Source organism: Arachis hypogaea, chromosome 20, assembly GCF_003086295.3.
Source record: "Arachis hypogaea cultivar Tifrunner chromosome 20, arahy.Tifrunner.gnm2.J5K5, whole genome shotgun sequence".
NCBI lineage: Eukaryota > Viridiplantae > Streptophyta > Magnoliopsida > Fabales > Fabaceae > Arachis > Arachis hypogaea.
The window spans coordinates 116711825-116731390 of record NC_092055.1 but is presented as its reverse complement, the minus strand read 5'-3'; positions in this window follow the sequence as shown (position 1 = coordinate 116731390).

The following is a 19566-nucleotide window of genomic DNA, read 5'->3' as shown; positions in this document are numbered from 1 at the left end:
AAAAGAAAGGAAGAAAAAGAAGATATGAGTAATGAAAGTAAAAAGAAAAGAAAAGAATATAACATATAAAAATAAGAAGAATAATAGAAAAGTAAGGAGGGAAGGAGAAAGAAAAAAAGAAAAACCTTGTTAATGGGGGTGAGAGAGAGTAAAAAGTGAGAAAGAGGGAAGAAGGGAGGAAGGAAGGGAGAAGAAATAAGGAGGGAAAAGAGAAAATAGGATTTGGGGAGAAAAAGATATGATAATTGGCAAATTAGGAAAACTGTGCGGCGCAAGCGACGCAGTCGGATGGGGCACGCGGTCGCGCGACTTGCGCTTAAACTCAATGACGCGGTCGCGTCGGTCAGGCGGTCGCGTGACCCGTTTTAGGCTAATGGCGCGAGGGTAGCCTCGCACTCGCATAACTCTCTGTTCAAAATCATATTAGTGCCAAATTTTGGGTGACGCGATCGCATGGAGCATGTGATCGCGTGAGTGGTCAATTATTGGGATACGACGCGGTCGCGTGGGGCACGCGATCGCGTGAGAGGGACTGCGCGTCCAGCGCCAGTCCAACAGCACTCTAGCACAACTTTCGGGTGTGCACCACTTTGACGTCGAAATCCTGGTCACGCGGCCGCGTGGGGCACGCGGTCGCGTAGGAGGCCATTTTTCCCATATGACGCGGTCGCGTGGGGTGATTTGTGCCATTGGCACGCCTCCAGCCCTGCTCCTGCGTAACTCTCTGTTCATATTATTATTGTCTCCCATCTCCTTGCGACGCGGACACATCAATGAAGCGGTCGCGTCGCGTGATTTTTTTTAATTAAAAATAAAAGTATGGAAATGCAGATGCACGAAATGTACTAATGAAGAGAAGAGTTATTGAATAAGAAAATTAAAAATAGGGAAAAGAACGATCATACCATGGTGGGTTGTCTCCCACCTAGCACTTTGCTTTAATGTCCGTAAGTTGGACGCTCCACTAGCTCAGTCTTCGGCAATGTGGGGATCTTCCAAGAGGAAGATCTCAAGCTACTTATTTTTCTTCAGCTTCTCGCCATGGTACAGCTTTAAACGATGTCCATTATCTTTGATAAGTTCAGAGGTTGAAGGATGGCTTAGGTGATAAACTCCTTACGGTTCGGCCTTCTCTACTCTGTATGGACCTTCCCATCTTGATCTCAACTTGCCTGGCATGAGCCTCAGTCGAGATTTATAAAGGAGGACTAAGTCCCCAGGTTGGAACTCTTTCCTCTTGATGTGCTGATCATGTACAGCCTTCATCTTCTCCTTGTATAGTCTTGAGTTCTCATAAGCTTCTAGGCGAAGGCTCTCCAGTTCCTGCAGTTGCAACTTCCTTTCAGCTCCGGCCTTTTCAATTCCCATGTTGCATTCCTTTACTGCCCAGAAGGCTTTGTGCTCTACTTCAACAGGGAGATGACAAGCTTTTCCATAAACTAAGCGGAAAGGACTCATCCCAATGGGTGTTTTATATGATGTTCTGTATGCCCAGAGTGCATCTTGTAGCCTGGTGCTCCAGTCTCTTCTGAGGTTTGACTATCTTCTGCAAGATACGCTTTATCTCTCTATTTGATACCTCGGCTTGCCCATTAGTCTGAGGATGGTAGGCTGTTGCAACTTTATGAATTATCCCATGCTTCTTCATTAGTCCTGTTAGTCTCCTGTTACAAAAATGGGTGCCTTGATCATTCACGATTGCTCGTGGTGATCCAAAGCGACGGATAATATGGTTTCTCACAAAGGAAACAACAGTGTTAGCATCATCAGTGTGGGTAGGAATTGCTTCCACCCATTTCGAAACGTAATCCACAGCTAACAATATATAGAAATAACCATTAGAGTTTGGAAATGGACCCATGAAGTCAATGCCCCAAACATCAAAAATTTCACAAAAAAGCATAATTTGTTGAGCCATCTCATCCTTTCTAGATATATTACCAAATTTCTGGCATGGAAAACAAGATCTACAAAATTCAACAGCGTCCTTAAAAAGAGTAGGCCACCAGAATCCACAGTCTAAGATTTTTCTAGCAGTTCTTTGAGGGCCAAAATGTCCTCCACTCTCAGATGAGTGACAGGCCTCTAAGATGGACTGGAATTCTGATTGAAGCACACACCGCCTAATTACCTGGTCAGTGCCACATCTCCATAAATATGGGTCATCCCATATATAATATTTAGACTCGCTTTTCAGCTTGTCTCTTTGATGCTTAGAAAAGTTCGGAGGGAAGGTGCGGCTAACTAGATAATTAGCTACAGGTGCATACCAAGAGACTATCTCAGATACTGCTTGCAGGTTATCAAATGGGAAATTATTAGCTATAGGAGTGGAATCATCTGTAATATGTTCAAGGCGACTCAAGTGGTCTGCCACTAAATTCTTGTTACCACTCCTGTCCTTAATTTCCAAATCAAATTCTTGTAATAGCAGTATCCAACGTATAAGCCTTGGTTTGGACTCCTTTTTAGCTAATAAATACTTTAGAGCTGCGTGGTCTGAATACACTACTACTTTAGTACCAAGTAAATAGGCTCAGAATTTATCCAGAGCGAAAACAATAGCAAGAAGCTCTTTCTCAGTAGTAGTGTAATTCGGCTGAGTGGCATCTAAAGTTTTAGACACGTAAGCAATAACAAAAGGATCCTTACCTTCACGTTGAGCCAGGGCTGCTCCTACGGCATGGTTGGAAGCATCACACATTATTTCAAATGGTTGGCTCCAGTCTGGTCCTCTCACAATTGGAGCTTGAGTCAGGGCGATTTTCAGCTTATCAAATGCTTGTTTGCAATTTTCACTGAACTCGAACTCAATATCTTTCTGCAGTAGCCTGGATAAGGGAAGTGCTACCTTACTGAAGTCCTTAATGAATCTCCTGTAGAAACCTGCATGGCCAAGGAAAGAACGGACTTCCCTCACAGAAGGGGGGTAAGGTAAACTAGAAATAACATCCACCTTTGCTGGATCAACAGAAATGCCAGTGTTAGACACAACATGTCCTAGTACAATCCCTTGTTTAACCATAAAGTGACATTTTTCAAAATTTAATACCAGGTTTGTACTGACACATCTGTCTAATACTTTAGATAATCCATCTAAGCAAAGGCTAAAGGAATCACCGTATACACTAAAATCATCCATAAAAATCTCCATACAGTCCTCAATAAGATCAGAGAAAAGACTCATCATGCACCTCTGGAAAGTAGCTGGTGCATTGCACAAGCCAAAGGACATTCTCTTGTAAGCATAAGTCCCAAAAGGACATGTAAAAGTGGTCTTTTCCTGATCCTCAGGAGCTATATGAATCTGGAAATAACATGTGTAACCATCTAAAAAACAATAATGCGATTTACCTGACAGGCGATCCAGCATTTGATCAATGAATGGAAGAGGATAGTGATCCTTACGGGTTGCTTGGTTGAGGCGTCTGTAGTCAATGCAGACCCTCCAAGCGTTCTGAACTCTGGTTGTCAGGAGCTCTCCATGCTCATTCTTCACTGCAGTGACTCCAGACTTCTTTGGCACCACTTGTACTGGGCTTACCCATTCACTGTCTGAGATGGGATAGATAATATCTGCCTCTAGTAGTCTGGTCACTTCTTTTTTGACAACCTCTAGGATAGTGGGGTTCAGTCTTCTTTGGGGTTGACGGACAGGTCTTGCTCCCTCTTCTAAAAATATCCTATGCTCACAGACTTGAGGGTTTATGCCTACTATGTCTGCCAAACTCCAACCAATTGCCTTCTTGTGCCTCCTCAGCACACCAAGTAGCTGCTCTTCCTGTTGAGAAGTGAGTTCCCTTGCAATTATAACCGGAAACTTCTGTCCGTCTTCAAGGTAAGCATATTTGAGGTGTGGGGGAAGGGGTTTTAATTCCAACTTCTGATCTTGTTCAGGCTCTGGGTTGTCTGGAGCTGGTAATAGTGGTAAGGCACTGTCATTGTCCTCTAAAAATGTCCCCACACTTGGACCTTGTCCTGTGTGCTTCTCTTCAAATTCCTCCTGGTGAACTTCAGCCACGGTTTCATCTATAATGTCACACTGGAGGATAAAATGATCCTCCGGAGGATGCTTCATAACTCCATTCAGATTGAAGATTACTACTCTGCCATCTATTTCAAAAGAGTATGTTCCTGAAAAAGCATCTAATTTAAACTTTGAGGTCTTCAAGAATGGCCTTCTGAGTAGGATTGATGATGGCTTGTCTGAGTCATTTTTGGGGCATTTCCAGGATATAAAAATCAATGGGGAACGTGAGTCCCTTAATGCCCACTAATACATCTTCAGCAACTCCAACCACTGTAATAATGCTTTTATCTGCTAACACAAAACGAGCTGCCGACCTTTTTAAGGGAGGGAGCCTTAAAATATCATATATAGACAAAGGCATTATACTCACACATGCTCCTAAATCAAACATGCAATCAGAAATTATCACACCACCAATAGTACAATTGACTATACAAGGACCTGGGTCACTACACTTTTCAGGTAAACCTCCCATTAAAGCAGATATGGAACTTCCTAAAGGAATAGTTTCTAATTCATTAATTTTGTCTTTATGTATACATAAATCTTTTAGAAACTTTGCATACTTAGGTACCTGTTGAATAACATCAAATAGAGGAACAGTTACCTCAACCTTTTTGAATATCTCTACCATTTTTGGATCAGGTTCCAGCTGCTTCCTGGGCTTCCTTGCAAGTTGTGAAAATGGAATAGGATTGGTGTCTTCCACAATGTCTGCACCTTTTAGTGCTTCCGCTCGTGGTTGCACTTCTTCTTCTTCAGCCATGTCCTGTATGTCCTCTTCCTCTTCAACATCTTCTATTTCCAATACCTCTTCAGCTGAGGCGTGTTCTGGTGGCTATGGCTCCTCTTGATTCCTCTACTGCAGTGTAGTTCCAGACCTCAGGGTGATGGCATTGATGCCACCCTTTGGATTGGGTAATGGTTGAGAGGGGATTCCACCAGAGCTCAAAGGTTGATTATTGGAGTTGTTCATTGATCCAATCTGGGAGACAAGAGCCTGCAAAGTAGCGGTCAGACCATTTAGAGTGGCATTAATGTTATTTTCCATGGTCTGCTGTCTCCGATCAATAGATTGTAGTAAGTCATCATTAGCAGAAGAAGAAGGATAGGTAAATTGAGAGGTCTGCTGTAGGGTATTTTGTGGTCCTTGGGATTACCTTAGGTGAGGTGCTCTATAAGGCTGATTCTGATTCTGCTACCTGTAGTTGTTGTTATTCCACCTCTGATTTCCCTGATTATCTCTGCCTCCTCTGTTGTTGTTGTCCCTCCAATTCTGGTTAGAATTGTCTTGCCATCCGTGGTTGTAATTGCCACCTTGATTGTACCCTTGGTTGGGCGGTCATAGAAGTTATGTGTGGCTGCCACGGTGTTGTCTTCCTGCTGGAGCTGCGGACATTCATCAGTATAGTGGCTATAATCAGTGCAGATTTTGCAAACTCTCTGTGGGACTAACTATTGGTTTTGCTGTGGTGGAGAAGGTTGAGCTTGCTGAACTTGTTGTTAGTTCAATTGCATCTACTTCAGCAATTTGGTCATTTCACAGATACTCTGAGTTAAAGCAGCAGTCTCTCTGCTAGAGGATACTTCTGCTACGGCTTTTGCATGGCCTTGTTTCTGCCTGTGATTCCTAGTAGATTTAGCTAAGTCACTGATCAATTGCCATGCCTCATCAGTGGTCTTGTATTTTTTCATAGACCCATTGCTAGCACTTTCCAATGTGGTCTTATCTTGGGGCCTCATGCCCTGTGTGACATAACCGAGTAACACTATCTTGTCAATCATATGGTGGGGGCAAGCTTCCAGAAGATTATTGAAGCGCTCCCAGTACTCATAAAGAGTTTCAGAGTCACCCTAAATAATCATGGAAATGTCTTTCCTCAGTTTATCAGTAACTTCAGCTGGAAAGAACTTTTCCAAGAATTCTCTTCTCAGTGTATCCTAGTTGGATACAATTGCTGCTGGTTGAGTGTAGTACCACTCTCTTGCCTTCTCCTCAAGAGAAAATGGAAAAGCTTTCAGCAAAATTGAAGTTTCATCTGCACCATCACACCTGACAGTAGAACAGGCTGCTTGAAAATCTCTCAGGTGCTTGATAGGCTCTTGAGCAGGTAAGCCATGAAACTTGGGCAGCAAATTGAGCAGTACGGTCTTTATTTCAAAGTTTGTAGCCACCGCTGGGTGATGCGCTTGAAACGGTTGCATTGTAAAATCAGGGGCTCCTTCCTCCTGGATAGTAACTCTTCTAGATGCTGCCATGTTACCTGCACGTAAAACAACCAAATCAGTAGAATGGGGGCTGGTTTCTTTCTCAAGTGACGTTTCAGATCCGCCCTCAGAGAGGACTAACCGACGCCGAGCTTGCCTTATTCATGAAATAGTTCTTTCAATCTCAGGATCGAATACTAACAAGCTTGGATCAGGAAGCGAACGTGTCATCTAACGAAAGAAACAAGCAGCTCATAGTAGCAAAATAAAATAAAATACAAATAAATTAATTCCAATTAATAACTTTAGCACTCTATTGCAACTCCCCGGCAACGGCACCAAAAATTGATGTTAGCGGAAATTGGCGAGTTAAGAATGATTATAAAATATACGTTGCAAGTATAGTTCTCAACCAACCAGAAATCCGCTTATCAGTTTAGAAGGGTGTCACAGAAATTAAAATTAAAATACTGGGAGTATGAATCCCAGGTCGTCTCCCAACGAGTTGTAGAAAAGTGTGCTATTTTATTAATCAGATGTTTTCAAAAAGGGTTGAGTTGAATGGCAGAAAATTAAATTAGAGAATTTATATAAATTTAAATAAAAGCCTTGACTGGGAGTTGATTAGCTAGAAGCCCTATTCTTGTTGGAGTACTCTCAAGATTAATTGACAATTGAGGGTTATTATGTTTAGTTGTCCCTTACTAAGTAAGGAAAAGTTAAACAAGCTAGAATGCTGTTTCTATCCACAAATTCCAATCCGCTCTTGGGAGGATTGGTGTTAATGACTAGAGAGCAATCCAACAATAAACCCAATTACAATCTTTCTCTTGAGCATCCCAACTCAAGGGTTCCTTTCAATCAACTCCCCATCAAGTTAGGGAACTACTCGCTCATTGTAAATGTAAAATTCATAACATAAGAAAGGGAATTAAAGAAAGACATGATAAATAATAATCAAAAGATTAATTAAAAATAAAAGTGATTCTTGTATTAATAAATGTTAAAATAACCCAATAGTAAAATTAAGTAAATTAAGGAACATGGAAGAGTAAAAGACAAGTAAAGGGAACGAACTAGAATGTCGAAATCTTGATGAGGCAATAACTCTTCTCAATATCCCAATACAAAACAATGAAAATAACAAATCCTAAAAACTATGAATGTGTAGAGAGAAAACCTAGAGGAGAGGAAAACTAGATCTAAAAACTAAAACTATGCGGAATGAATGTTGTTGTTGGTTTCTGCATGTTCTCTGGCTCTAGTCTGCTTTTTTGGGCCGAAAACTGGGTCAAAATAAGGCCCGAAATCGCCCCCAGCGATTCTGCAGATTATGCAGATCGCGCATGTCATGCGGACGCGTCATTCAGGCGGACGCTTCATTCGGCATTTCGCTTTGCCACGCGGACGCGTCGTCCACGCCTCCGCGTCGCTTGTGCTATTCCATGCCGGTCGCGTCATCCATGCGGCCGCGTCACTGCGATTTCCTCTCTTTCGCGCGGTCGCGTCATCCATGCGGCCGCGTCACTTCTCGCTGGTCATCTCCTCAATTCCTTGTGTTCCTTCCATTTTTGCAGGCTTCCTCTCCAATTTCCAACTCATTCATGCCCTATAAAGCCTGAAACACTTAACACACAAATCACGGCATCGAATGGAATAAAGGAGAAATAAAATACATAATTAAAAGTCTCTAGGAAGCAAGTTTTCAATCATGCAATAACTTTAGGAAGGAATTATAAATGCATGCTTATTTAATGAGTAAGTGGGTAAAGATCATGATAAAACCACATAATTAAACACAATATAAACCATAAAATAGTGGTTTATCAATACCCTCACCCTTACCTTGGCCCCATTACAACCTTGAAAAGACCTCATGATGTTTGCATTTGTACATTAAATACTTGTTTATTAATTAGGTGAAGAACAAAATTTAGAAAGCATGATTAGAGAGCAGTAGAGTGATTACCCTATACACTTGAGTGATTAGAGTGCACATATACTATCAGTAAGGGTTCAATGCTTAATTCTATGTTCTCTGCTTTCATGAGCTGTCTTCTTACAAGTTTACTTATTTTTACTGTATGATTTTAATTGGTGATATTTGATTTATATTTGTCTTGAAGAACTTATTTACTTTTGACCAAGTAGGCAAAATCATTCTAGCATGTAGTTGTATTCATAGGTTGTATTGCATTGCATGAGTCTTACTTTCCCTTATTTAATCTTTTAATCTCCTTGAGATAAGCATGAGGACATGCTAATGTTTAAGTGTGGGAAGGTTGATAAACTACTATTTTATGGTTTATCTTGTGTTCAATTGAATGGTTTTATCAAGCTTCTACCCACTTATTCATATGATTTGCATGATTTTATAATTCCTTCCCAGTGTTATTCTATGGTTGAAAACTTGCTTCCTAGAGGTCTTTAATTTTTATATTTTAATTCTCCTTTATACCATTCGATGCCGTGATCCATGTTTTAAGTGTTTCAGGCTTTATAGGGCAGGAATGGCTTAGAGAATGGAGAGGAAGCTTGCAAAAATGGAAGGAACACAAGAAACCAAGGAGATAACCAGCGAGCACCGACGCGCACGCATGGCTAACGCGAGCGCGCGGAATGGAGAAATTTGCAGCGATGCGTGCGCATGCCTGACGCGTACGCGTGGATTGGAGTTCTGCAAGATGACGCGTGCGCGTGCCTGACGCGTACGCGTGACAAGGAAATTCGCCAAATGACGCGCACGTGTGATTGACGCGTACGCATGACATGCGCGATCTGCAAAAATAACAGAAAATGCTGGGGGCAATTTTGGGCCGAGTTTTGACCCAGTTTCTGGCCCAGAAACACAGATTAGAGCCAGGGAACATGCAGAGACTTAACATACATTCTCATTAGCATAGTTTTAGGATTTTAGATCTGAATCTAGAGAGAAAATTACTCTTCATCTAGGTTTTCTTTACATTCATAGTTTATTGCTTTTGCTTTTGGATATTAAAGACTCATCACTGATGACATGTCAACATGTCATATTTTTCTATGTTTTTTCATACAAGAAATTGATAATTAGTGCTTAAATGGTATATTTCCTTCATCTTTTGATTTTATAAATTTTGTAGGAAATAAAAAGAAAAAGAAGCAAAAAGAGCACAAAATAAGCTAAAAAGAAAAAAAGAGAAATTTTGAGCACACTTTGAAGTTAAGCACGCTTTAGAACCTTAGGCCACGTTTTTAAAAGCGTGACCCATGACCATGAGGCTTTGGCATATGCATTAATGCACATGTACGCATGCGTTTAATAATTATGCAATGCATGAACGCATTAGCATTATTAATTAAATAAATAAAAGCATGCATGCATGAAATGTATAACGCCAATGAAATGAACGCTAAATGAATGAAATACATGCATTATTAATTAAAGCCAATGGAAAATTTCATGTAAGATATTATTAAAGCAAATGGCTTTAACGTTATTACAATTGGCATTAATTAATAAAGATGAATGCATGCATGAATCATTTGATTGTTAAAGCTTACATTAATGCATTGCAATATAAAGCATGTATAGCATTCATTAAAGAGAACAAAATAAAAACATAAAGCCTAGCGTTCAATTAAAGAAAGGAAGGAAGAGCGCTCGGTTGGTTTTGTGAGCTTTATCGGGCTTGCCACAAGGAAAATACAAGGCGCAATACAGTAAAAGGGGAATAGCCAAATTCGAACTTGGAGCTTCTCATATCAAAAGCAAGGAGCACTCCACTCTTCCAAAGAAATCAACACCAAGATGCCTCCACCATGGTTCAAACTTGAAAGCATGGCACCCAAGGCAAGGCGCTACAATGGGAAGCTCAGTTTGCTTTCTCAACTGAGCGCTATCCCCCCTCCCCCCCAAATCTTCGCACAATTTGGGCGCACCAAAGACAAGAAAGAAAGCTCAGTTCATTTTTTCAACTGAGCTCTATTGAGGTGTGACATGAGCAAGGCTGGGACACGCACAAATTGGGCAAGCCAAAGACAAGTTTGGGCGCTCAGTTTGGTTTTTCAACTGAGCCATGCCCTGGGAGTGTCACCCATGGGCCAAAATTCAACCAAAATTCCATTTAAATTCAATTCTTCACCAAATTGAATCAAGGCCAACCAAACCCATCTTTCTTCAAATCCAAAGCAAGCAAAGCCCACATCATCACTCAAAGGCACAAGAACAAGCTAGAATTAGGATTTTTATTTAATTTGTTTTTCATTTCAATTTTATTTTATTTTGTAAAAAGCCTATATAAAGGCATCACTCTCATTTTCAAAAGGGGGAGTCCCATTAGAGAGTATAGAGGCTAGCTCCAATAGAGAGTAGTAGTAGAGAGCTCACTTTTACATCTTAACTTGAATTAGAGAATTGAAGGAATTCTGTTTCAATTCTCACTTTGAGATCTCTTGTTTACTTTTTCTGCATAATTCAAATTCTGATTACTGCTTCATCTTCTATTCTTCTGCAATTTACTTTTTCTTATTTCTTTTGCAATTGTTCTTGTTGGATCAAGGAAGGATTTGAGATCTAGACTTATTTTTTAGTCTCTTCCACTCCTGAGATCTTCAACCTTCTTTTAAATTGCTGCAACTAAGCATCAGTCACTTTCTGTTTTAATTTTTCAAGTAATTTTATTTCTCTTGTTTAGATCTACTGCATTTAGATTCATTTTCTTCTCTGTTTAATTGTCATTATACTTCTGCTTGTTTACATTTTGCAATCCCAGCACTCAATTTCCTTTATTCCTCCTGCACTTTAAATTTCCAGCTGCTTGTTCTTTTTCAATTGCTTGAGCTATTGCTTTCTTTAATTTCCTTGCACCCAATTCCATTTACATTTGATGCAATTTATATTTCTTGCTATTTAAGATTCTGTCAATTTACCTTTCTTGCACTTTAAGTTTCTGCACATTTACTTTCTGCAATTTATAATTCCTTGTCATTTACATTCTGTTGCTTCAAGTCTCACCCAATTTCACTTAAATGTTAGCTTGACTAAACTAATCACCCACTAAAGTTGCTTGATTCATCAATCCCTGTGGGATCGACCTCACTCTAAGTGAGTTTTACTACTTGATGCGACCCGGTACACTTGCCGGTTAGTTTTAGGTGTTTGGAAATCCGTTTTTCCAAATTTTCCCATCAAGTTTTTGGCGCTGTTGCCGGGGATTGATTTAGATCAACAATGATTAAGTGGGTGAGAAGTCTAGATCAAGCATTTTCTTTATTTTTGTTTTCTGTTTTAGATTGAAACCAAGGTGTTTGAGTTTTTGCCTCACTAAGAAATTCTCATCTCTGATATAAGCAATTTCAATTTTCCTTGGTGTTGTGTTTTCCAAAATTCAAATGGAGTTCAACTCATCTTATGATCAAACAAATTTTATGGGATATTACCCACCATCACCAATTTCTAATGGTGGCTGGGAATATCACCAAGAAAATACAAATTCTAAGCACTCCAATCCATGGAGATTTGCTTCAGAGACACAAGATGAGCAAGAGAATCATATGGGATATTTTCCTCCACCACAAAATGATGCAATTCATCATTCTAATGGTGGCTGGGAGTATCACCAAGGAATGAAAGAGCATCCACCCTCACGTCCCAGTTTCTCATTTGAAAGATCTTCATCACTTGATTATGCCTCAACACAAAGTTTCCTCCAAAATCCATACAAGTCATCCCATCAATCACACAACTCATTCTACACCCCTCAACACAACTTCACCACAATACATCCATGTCACCAAAATTATTCTCAACCTTCATCTCTTGAACCAACAGATGAGGATTACCTTCAAGCCATTGAAATACATAGAAAACTAGTGGAAAGATACACAAAATTCCCATCCTGGAAAGAAATCGTCTTCAAGAAGATGAATGGGCCCTTAGAACAAACAAGGGGGAACTTAGAACCATCAAATAGTAAGGATGAAGACCAATTGATGGATGTGAAGGATAAAGTGGAAGAGCAAGATGAGGAGGCTACTGCATCAAGTGAACTTTCAATAAAGAATGAGGTGGTTGAAAATGAAACTGCACTTGAGATGACAAGGGAACATGAAGACTCACAACTCTCACAAACGTCCCTGACCCAAAAACTCTCAACAATTGAATCTGTGATTGAAAAATATGAAGAGGAGATGAAGAAATGTTAGGAAGATCAACAAACCTCCTCAATAAAAAAGCTATTAAGTCAAATGTTGAGTGCAAGGGAGGAAGTGGAAGAGCAAGAAAGTGAGAAAGACAACCAAAGAATTTCAAACTCAAGTGAAGCAGAGAAGTACATGGAACCACCAATTCAAAAGGCTCTGGATGAATACAAAACTCCAATAATCACACAGCAACCAAGTCTTGAATCCAAAGAAGTGAAGGCAACTAGCAAGAACACCAATTCTGTCCCTAATCTAGCAAGCAAGATCAATCAAGCCATTTGCAAAAGGAAGCTTGCTGAGGAAAGGCCAAGACAAGGGACACTAGCTGAATCTTTCCCTCCTTTGAGGTCATTCCTCTTAACAAACTGGAAGAAGAGGAAGAAAGTGAAGAACAACATGTCAAGCTAATGACACTAAAAGAGCACTTGTTGGGAGGTAACCCAACCATAGGTAACATTTCTTCTCTACTTTGCTTTCCTTTTTTTTGCTTTGTTTAAATTCAATAAATTGGCATATGGTTACATTCTAAGTTTTGTGTTGCCTTGTAACAAATTGTTTTCAATCTTTTTGGATGATTGCATCAAATCAAAAAATGAAAGTGACACACCAAGATTCTAAGTTTGGTGTGCCACTTATTTTTCTATGCAAATCATTCAGCAACACCACTTGTTTGCATAATCATAATGTTCTTTGCACTGTTATCTTTCTTTTAGTTAGACAATTTCAGTTTTCTCTTTGTTTTTAGTCATTTTCTTGTTTTAAATGCTTTCTTTTATTTACTGTGTTTGTTAATACACTACCAAGAGAGCTTTATTCATGACAGATTCTTGACTTGGTGATTGTATTTAACATACAACAGTTTCATTTAGTCTTATTTCAAATAAAATGGACATAGGATTGCATTCTAAGTTTGGTGTTGCTATGCAACAAAAATTTTCTTCCAATCCTTACCAATACTTGCATTAATTCCAAGTGAAAGTGTCACACTAAGTTTGGTGTGCCACTTATCTTTTATGCCATGTATCATGCACACCTTCTTATATATGCAATCAAAATGTCTCTGTCTCTTATGCCTTGATTATCATCTTTAATTTTGCTTGCTTAGAACACATGTGCTACTAACATTTCATTGTATAAGACATTCATGATCCATCTTAGCCCCATAGCCATTGTTCTCATTGTTGCTTGAGGATGAGCAAGCATTCTGAGTTTGGCAAGGGAAAGGGAAGAATAAGAGGAAAATGACAACAATAGAGAAGATGGACTACAAGGTTGTAAAGTTCCTTTTCCTCTCCTTTGTTTCCAGCATTTTATTTTGCATGATTGTCTTTATATTCTCTGTGTGCATGTGTGGTATGAATAAGCATAGCTTGAATATTGATTTGCAACATGTTGCCATGCCATTATGACTACCAACTTGAGTTTTGTAAAGCTTAAACCAGTAAAGTATCATGATCATAAACAAACAAGGCATTAAAGAAGAGTTTAGCATGTGCATACAAGTATTGGAAAGCTAGTATGATTAATTGTTGCTCAATTACATTGGATTTTATTTAATTGAAGTTTTCATCTAGGACATTTTGTGAAATCTTTTGAAAAATCATGAAAACCTTGAAGAAGCAAATACAATTAAAGCAAGAAAAGAAAAAGGAAAAGAATGAGAAAGCTGAAGGCTCTGAGTACCAATGGCAATTTATTTGTTAAGTACTTGTGGTGTTTATGTATCAAGCCAAATGCTTGAAAACAAAACACTTAGAAGTCAAGGCTAGGCTCAAGTGCAAAAGCACTCCCTCAAAGCTCAAGGTTCTGAGCATCAATGATTAGAGAGCCAAGAAAAGAAAAGAAAAATGAGCTTAATGAAGTCCTCTAATTAAATGCTTGTGGTGCTTATGTATCAAGTGGTAATACTTGAAAACAAAGCATTTAGAGTCGTAGCTTTGTTATCAACTCATGGGGCAAAGCACCCAAAAGGAGAAGCTAATAAAAAAAATCAAAAGCTTGTTTCAAGGAAGAAATATAAGAAAAAGATTTCATAAATAGAGCTAGAAGGAAGCATCAATCATTTACATTTCTTTTGTGATTGTAGCATGCATAGAAAACTAGCTAACCATGAACATTGAGTTGCTATTGTTCTTACCTTGGATTGTCAATCTTTATTGCATGATTCTTTTCTTGCTTGGGGACAAGCAAGGTTTAAGTTTGGTGTTGTGATGACATGTCGACATGTCATGTTTTTCTATGCTTTTTCATACAAGAAATTGATAATTAGTGCTTAAATATTTCATTCTTTTGTGCTTAAATGGTATATTTCCTTCATCTTTTGATTTTATAAATTTTGTAGGAAATAAGAAGAAAAAGAAGCAAAAAGAGCACAAAATAAGCTAAAAAGAAGAAAAGAGAAATTTTGGACACACTTTGAAGTTAAGCACGCTTTGGAACCTTAGGCCACACTTTTAAAAGCGTGACCATGACCATGAGACTTTGGCATATGCATTAATGCACAAGTACGCATGCGTTTAATAATTATGCAATGCATGAACGCATTAGCATTATTAATTAAATAAATAAAAGCATGCATGCATGAAATGTATAACGCCAATGAAATGAACGCTAAATGAATGAAATACATGCATTATCAATTAAAGCCAATGGAAAATTTCATGTAAGATATTATTAAAGCAAATGGCTTTAACGTTATTACAATTGGCATTAATTAATAAAGATGAATGCATGCATGAATCATTTTATTGTTAAAGCTTACATTAATGCATTGCAATATAAAGCATGTATAGAATTCATTAAAGAGAACAAAATAAAAGCATAAAGCCTAGCGTTCAATTAAAGAAAGGAAGGAAAAGCGCTCGGTTGGTTTTGTGAGCTTTATCGGGCTTGCCACAAGGAAAATACAAGGCGCAATACAGCAAAAGGGGAATAGCCAAATTCGAACTTGGAGCTTCTCATATCAAAAGCAAGGAGCACTCCACTCTTCCAAAGAAATCAACACCAAGATGCCTCCACCATAGTTCGAACTTGAAAGCATGGCACCCAAGGCAAGGCGCTACAATGGGAAGCTCAGTTTGCTTTCTCAACTGAGTGCTATCCCTCCCCCCCCCCCCCATCTTCGCACAATTTAGGTGCACCAAAGACAAGAAAGAAAGCTCAGTTCATTTTTTCAACTGAGCTCTATTGAGGTGTGACATGAGCAAGGCTGGGACACGCACAAATTGGGCAAGCCAAAAACAAGTTTGGGCGCTCAGTTTGGTTTTTCAACTGAGCCATGCCCTGGGAGTGTCACCCATGGGCCAAAATTCAACCAAAATTTCATTTAAATTCAATTCTTCACCAAATTGAATCAAGGCCAACCAAATCCATCTCTCTTCAAATCCAAAGCAAGCAAAGCCCACATCATCACTCAAAGGCACAAGAACAAGCTAGAATTAGGATTTTCATTTAATTTGTTTTTCATTTCAATTTCATTTTATTTTGTAAAAAGCCTATATAAAGGCATCACTCTCATTTTCAAAAGGGGGAGTCCCATTAGAGAGTATAGAGGCTAGCTCCAATAGAGAGTAGTAGTAGAGAGCTCACTTTTACATCTTAACTTGAATTAGAGAATTGAAGGAATTCTGTTTCAATTCTCACTTTGAGATCTCTTGTTTACTTTTTCTGCATAATTCAAATTCTGATTACTGCTTCATCTTCTATTCTTCTGCAATTTACTTTTCCTTATTTCTTTTGGAATTTTTCTTGTTGGATCAAGGAAGGATTTGAGATCTAGACTTGTTTTCTAGTCTCTTCCACTCCTAAGATCTTCAACCTTCTTTTAAATTGCTGCAACTAAGCATCAGTCACTTTCTGTTTTAATTCTTCAAGTAATTTTATTTCTCTTGTTTAGATCTACTGCATTTAGATTCATTTTCTTCTCTGTTTAATTGTCATTATACTTCTGCTTGTTTACATTTTTCAATCCCAGCTCTCAATTTCCTTTATTCCTCCTGTACTTTAAATTTCCAGCTGCTTGTTCTTTTTCAATTGCTTGAGCTATTGCTTTCTTTAATTTTCCTGCACCCAATTTCATTTACATTTGATACAATTTACATTTCTTGCTATTTAAGATTCTATCAATTTACCTTTCTTGCACTTTAAGTTTCTACACATTTACTTTCTGCAATTTATAATTCCTTGTCATTTACATTTTGTTGCTTCAAGTCTCACCCAATTTCACTTAAATGTTAGCTTGACTAAACTAATCACCCACTAAAGTTGCTTGATTCATCAATCCCTGTGGGATCGACCTCACTCTAAGTGAGTTTTACTACTTGATGCGACCCGGTACACTTGCCGGTTAGTTTTGGGTGTTTGGAAATCCGTTTTTCCAAATTTTCCCATCAAGTTTTTGGCGCCGTTGCCGCGGATTGAATTAGATTGACAATGATTAAGTGAATCTGTTGAAGATACTATTCTAGTTTGTTTCCTTACTCTTTTATTTATTCCATATTCTTAATTCTTGTTTAAAGTTACAATTGGATTATTTTCATGGATTGTTAATGAAAATGATTACTTTTAGTTTTAATTAAATTGCAGTTGTTGTCTATCATGTCTTTCTTTTATTCCCTTTTTAATTATATGCAAGTAATTTTCATGTCAATGGAGTAGATTCCTAATGAGCGGATAATTTATATGCTTTTTGGCATTGTTTTTAGTATATTTTTAGTAGCATCTAGTTAATTTTAGGGATGTTTTTATTAGTTTTTATGTTAAATTCACATTTCTGGACTTTACTATGAGTTTGTGTATTTTTCTGTGATTTCAGGTATTTTCTGGCTGAAATTAAGGGACTTGAGCAAAAATCATATTCAAAGGTTGAAGAAGGACTGCTGATGCTGTTGGATTCTGACCTCCCTGCACTCAAAGTGGATTTTCTGGAGCTACAGAACTCAAAATGGCGTGCTTCTAATTGCGTTGGAAAGTAGACATCCAGGGCTTTCCAGAAATATATAATAGTCCATATTTTGGCCGAGTTTAGATGACGCAAAAGGGCGTTGAACGCCAGTTCTACGCTGTAGTCTGGAGTTAAACGCCAGAAACACGTCACGAACCAGAGTTGAACGCCAGAAATATGTTACAAACTGGCGTTCAACTCCAAGAATGACCTCTCCACGTGTAAAATTCAAGCTCAGCCCAATCACACACCAAGTGGGCCCCGAAAGTGGATTTATGCATCAATTACTTACTTCTGTAAACCCTAGTAACTAGTTTAGTATAAATAGGACTTTTTACTATTGTATTTAAAATCTTCGGATCATCATATGATTTTTAGTTCATCTTAGGATCATATTGATCATGTTTGGGGGCTGGCCATTTGGCCATGCCTGGACCTTATCACTTATGTATTTTCAACGGTAGAGTTTCTACACTCCATAGATTAAGGTGTGGAGCTCTGCTGTTCCTCACGAATTAATGCAAAGTACTACTGTTTCTCTATTCAATTCAACTTATTCCGCTTCTAAGATATTCATTCGCACTTCAATATGAATGTGATGAATGTGACAATCATCATCATTCCCCTACGAACGCGTGCCTGACAACCACTTCCGTTCCACTTTAGATTGAATGAATATCTCTTGGATCTCTTAATCAGAATCTTCGTGGTATAAGCTAGATTGATGGCGGCATTCATGAGAATCCGGAAAGTTTAAACCTTGTCTGTGGTATTCCGAGTAGGATTCAGGGATTGAATGACTGTGATGAAATTCAAACTCGCGAATGCTGGGCGTAGTGACAGACGCAAAAGGATAGTAAATCCTATTCCAGTATGATCGAGAACCTCAGATGATTAGTCGTGCTGTGACAGAGCATTTGGACCTTTCTCACAAGAGGATGGAATGTAGCCATTGACAACGGTGATGCCCTTACATAAAGCTTGCCATGGAAAGGAGTAAGACTGATTGGATGAAGACAGCGGGAAAGCAGAGATTCAGAGGAACGAAAGCATCTCTATACGCTTATCTGAAATTCTCACCAATGAATTACATAAGTATTTCTATCTTTATTTTCTGTTTATTTATTATTATTCGAAAATACTATAACCATTTGATATCCGCCTGACTGAGATTTACAAGGTGACCATAGCTTGCTTCATACCAACAATCTCCGTGGGATCGACCCTTACTCACGTAAGGTTTTATTACTTGGATGACCCAATGCACTTGCTGGTTAGTTGTGCGAAGTTGTGAAGTTATGTTTGGATCATGGTATTGTGCACCAGTTATTGGCGCCATTGCCAGGGAGAGAACGAACAACAAATTTTACAACCTCAGAGTAACAATTTCGCATACCAATTCCCAACTTGACATGGGGGTTGATTAAAAGGAGACACTTGAGTTAGAATGCTCAAGTGATTAGTTAAATTGGAAGTTTTTGGCTAATTCTATATTTACTAACGCTAGACCTTCCCAAGGGAGAGGACTAGGATTTGTGAATAAGAGTTAGCTCAATCACTTGACTTTCCTTTATTTAGTAAGGGTTAACTAAGTGAAAATAACAACCTCTTTATACTACACTTGAGAAAATTCCAACAAGGATAGAACTTCCAATTAATCATTCCCCCCAGTCAAGGATTTTTAATTAAAATATATATTTCTCTTTTAAATTACAATTATTTATTTTCGATCATTCAACTCTCAAAATCCTCGGAAAACTCCATATTAATAACTTAGCACCCTTTCTAGCAACTCGTTAGGAGATGACCTGGGATTCATACTCCCAGTATTTTTATTCTAAACTTTTGTGACAGCCTTTCTAAATTGATGAGGCGGATTTTAGCTGGTTAAGAACTATACTCGCAACGCTGTTTTTATATTGACTTCTTAATTGGTCTAATCTGCCACGCATCAATTGCATGTGTAGTTAGTTGCTTGTATTTAAGTACTACTTGGTTGAAGTAATAATTTATTTTCCAAGAAACTATTTTAAGGCATTTCACTAATTTGAATTAAAATTTTTGAACTTGCTTGAAGAAATTTATTTTGGAACATGGTTTTAGAGCTCGATCACACAAGCTTAGTGAGTGGTGTGGGAAATTGTGATTCACACTTTTCATAACTCCGCACAACTAACCAGCAAGTGCACTGGGTCGTCCAAGTAAT